The 4,130-nt window shown below is 42.5% G+C and overlaps 1 long non-coding RNA gene across 1 annotated transcript in view; it reads right to left on the bottom strand.

Moving 5' to 3' along the window:
- LOC125291080 overlaps positions 1 to 1,271 on the bottom strand; it is a 25,336-nt gene extending 24,065 nt beyond the window's left edge. The window contains exon 1 of the long non-coding RNA XR_007192916.1: positions 1,196 to 1,271. This is a non-coding gene — a long non-coding RNA (uncharacterized LOC125291080). The remainder of the gene's footprint in view (positions 1 to 1,195) is intronic.
- Between the last annotated feature and the right edge of the window lie 2,859 nt (positions 1,272 to 4,130).

Below are 4,130 nucleotides of genomic sequence, written 5' to 3' on the forward strand. Positions count from 1 at the left end.
CTCACACAATAATAATAATTTCTTACATATATAACACTTTCTCCTACACATATAATACTTTACACACACACACACACATAATAATTTACACATAGTAATTTACATATTAATATTAACATTACACACATATAATAATTATATACATATAATAATTTTACATATATACATAATATTTTACATATACATAACATTTCATAATAATAACACTTCCTACACATACACTTTTCCTACATAACACTTTACACACACATACATAACATTTTCTATTATTACATAATAAATACTTACACACACACACAACACACTTTTCTCACACACATAACACTTACACACATAAACAATACACTTCTTTCACACACACACAATACTTACATACATACACACACTTTACACACACACACATATTTCTCACATACACAATACTCTCACACACATAACACTTTCCTCACACACACACAACACTCTCTCACACATAATACTTTCTACACACACAACACTTGACACACACACTTACACACACAATAATTTCTACACACACAATAATTTTACACATATAATAATTTTCACACACACAACACTCACACACACACAACACTCTCACACACACAACACTCTCACACACACACAACACTCACACACACACAACACTCTCTCTCACACACACACACTCTCACACACACACAACACTCTCACACACACACAACACTCTCACACTCTCACACACACACACTCTCTCTCACACACAACACTCTTCACACACACACAACACTCTCACACACACACACACACACACACACACACACACACAACACTTCTCACACACATAATACTTTACACATACACATAACACTTTCACACACTTTACACACACACATTTACACACAACATATTTTCTCACATTAATAATAAATAATATACTCTACACACACATAATACTTTCTTCTCACATAACACTTCCACATTAATACACAATACTCACACACACACACACACTTTCACATTAATAACACACTTTCTCACACACACAACACTCTCACACACAACAATAATTTCTCACACACACACAACACACACACACAACACTTCACACAACACACTTTCTGCTACACACACACAACATACCTTCTTCACACACACAACACACTCTCTCACACACACACAACACTCTCACATAAAGTACTGAAACCAGTCCTACCTGCTCACACCAGAGTCAAATCACAGGAACACTGCTCAGCACAAACAATCATTCCTACATGACAAAGAGTCTGTGCTGGCTACAGGCCAAGACACTACTTGGTAAACAGGAAGTTGAGCTCATCCCCACATAGGCATGTTCCATGTCCAGTGTACATCAGCTCATCCCGACATAGGCATGCTCCATGTCCAGTGCACATCAGCTCCAAAAGTCTCAGAGCTCCACTGTTCGCCTCTACGCCCGGACTCCCAGAGCAGCTCATGTTGATTGACAGGTCCAGCAGCGGTCTGCAGCGTTAGTGCAGCGTAAACAGCCCCTCCCACACCCTGCCCCGCCCCCACCTCACAGGGAACACGCTGAGAGCATGTGTGCGTTTGAATACTGTAGTGTGTGTGTGTGTGTGTGTGTGAAGTCAGTGTATGTGTGTGTGTGTGTGTGTGTGGAAGGGGGGTATGTGTGTGTGTGTGTGTGTGTGTGTGTGTGTGTGTGGCATGTGTGTGTGTATGTGTGTGTGTGTGTGCATGTGTGGGTTTGAATACTGTAGTATGTGTGTGTGGGGTGTATGTGTGTGGGTGTATGTGTGTGTGTGAGCATGTGTGGGTTTGAATACTGGCGCTTAGCCACTGTAGTGTGTGTGTGTGTGGGGGGGGTATGTGTGTGTGTGTGTGTGTGTGTGTGTGTGTGTGTGTGTGTGTGTGTGTGCGTGTGTGTGTATGTGTAGGTGTGTGTGTGCATTTCCGTGAGGGTTGCGAGTTCGAACCTCGACCCAGTAGGAATGGCTGAAGTGCACCTAACCCCTCACGGCTTCCCGAGCGCCACTGTAGCAGGCAGCTCACTGCGTCAGGATTAGTGTGTGCTTCACCTCACTGTGTGTTCACTGTGTGCTATGTGTGTTTAACTAATTCACGGATTGGGATAAATGCAGAGACCAAATTTCCCTCACGGGATCAAAAGAGTATATATACTTATACATTCACACACCATGTTCTGTCTATGCTGGATTAGACCTCTCCATAACCCCATACACACACACACACACACCTTGCTCCCCCACCTACACACACACCACACACACCCTGCCCCCCCCTCACACACACACACACACACTCTCTCTTCCATTTCTGTCTGGTTTGTGTGTTTGTCCTGTAGTTGCGCAAGAGGCCGGATTCCTAAGTGAAACAGTCACAGCCCTGCACTCAGACTTACTGGCACACACACACACACACACACACACACACACACAGTCACAGCCCTGCACTCAGACTTACTGGCACACACACACACACACACACACACACAGTCACAGCCCTGCACTCAGACTTACTGGCGCACACACACACACACACACACACAGACACAGTCACAGCCCTGCACTCAGACTTACTGGCAGAGGGGAATATAGGTTCCCCCCACACACACACACACACACACACACTCCACTCTTTAGTGGGGAAAGCTGGGTTCCCCACACACACACACACACACTCCACTCTTTAGTGGGGAAAGCTGGGTTCCACACACACACACACACTCCACTCTTTAGTGGGGAAAGCTGGGTTCCACACACACACACACACACACACACTCCACTCTTTAGTGGGGAAAGCTGGGTTCCACTTCCACACACACACACACACTCCACTCTTTAGTGGGGAAATCTGGGTTCCCCCACACACACACACACTCCACTCTTTAGTGGGGAAATCTGGGTTCCACACACACACACACACACACTCCACTCTTTGTTGATGTGGAGGGCACCGTCACAGGACTATAGAGACCAATGTGAAGTATATACTCTATACTGTACTTGTGAGTCCAATGGAGCAGCAGGCAGAAGGCAGTGTTGATTTATACATATGAATCTCAATACAATACTATATTTCATACACATCGGTCAATCAAACAAAAGCAACAGAAAGATACTAGATGTTTTGCATTACAGCGGAACAACTTCAAGTGCTCCTGTGGGATGGACTGGTGCGGGAGGGTGGAATGATCAGAATGTCTGCGCGCTGTGTGTCTACAGGAATTCCATTTATTTATTTATCACTTACAACTAAACAGGATTCCTATTCAGACATAATCTTACTTACAGGTTTTCACAATAGCTAAAACACATTTTCTGAAACCTTCCACCCTTATCTTAAAACTGTAAACACAAATCCCAAATCTCAAACAACATTCCCAAAACCTGATAACCTCTGCAAAACTGAACAATCGCCTCAAAACAGCTGTAGTAGCTGTGCTCAAAACCAAACACTGTGTTCAGATCATCTCATAAAGCAGTCAGAATGAAAACACTACTGAGCAGTCATTAGACGCTACATCAACAGATTGAAAACACAGTGTTCAGATCATCTCATAAAGCTCCAGGAGACATTTGCATTGTTTACAACACAGTAAATGCAGTTTGCATAAAACAAAACAATTGAACAGTGAATTCAACATTTACTGTAAATCCAGTAAACGTAAAGTATTGAGAATGGGCATTTGTGTTTACAGTTTTGAGAAAAGAGTGTAAGGTTTCAAAAAATGTGTTTTAGGAATTGTGAAAAATTGTATACCTGAAGAACCTGCACTGTTCAGCAACCTGTTCACACTCTGAACTGGCTGATATTGGCTGCGTCACATCATTTTATAACAAGTGTGACCAATCTTGAGTCGTTGTGTTTAATGTATGACATCTGAGCTCTATTTGTGTTTACCTTTTGACACTTATGCATCACAGGAGCATCACAATGCAAAATGAATTTCCTTGGGGATCAATAAAGTATCTATCTATCTATCTATTTATCTATCTAAATGTGTCTTATTGCACGAGAATGTGTTTAGAGCTTTGCAAAGAGTCGATGAGATCTGCAAATTGTGTTTTATATGTGAAAACTTGAAGGTTTTACCAAAAGGGGGATGAATTCAATAAATGTGTTCAGGC

This window comes from Alosa alosa, chromosome 2 (genome assembly GCF_017589495.1).
Source record: "Alosa alosa isolate M-15738 ecotype Scorff River chromosome 2, AALO_Geno_1.1, whole genome shotgun sequence".
Taxonomy (NCBI): Eukaryota; Metazoa; Chordata; class Actinopteri; order Clupeiformes; family Clupeidae; genus Alosa; species Alosa alosa.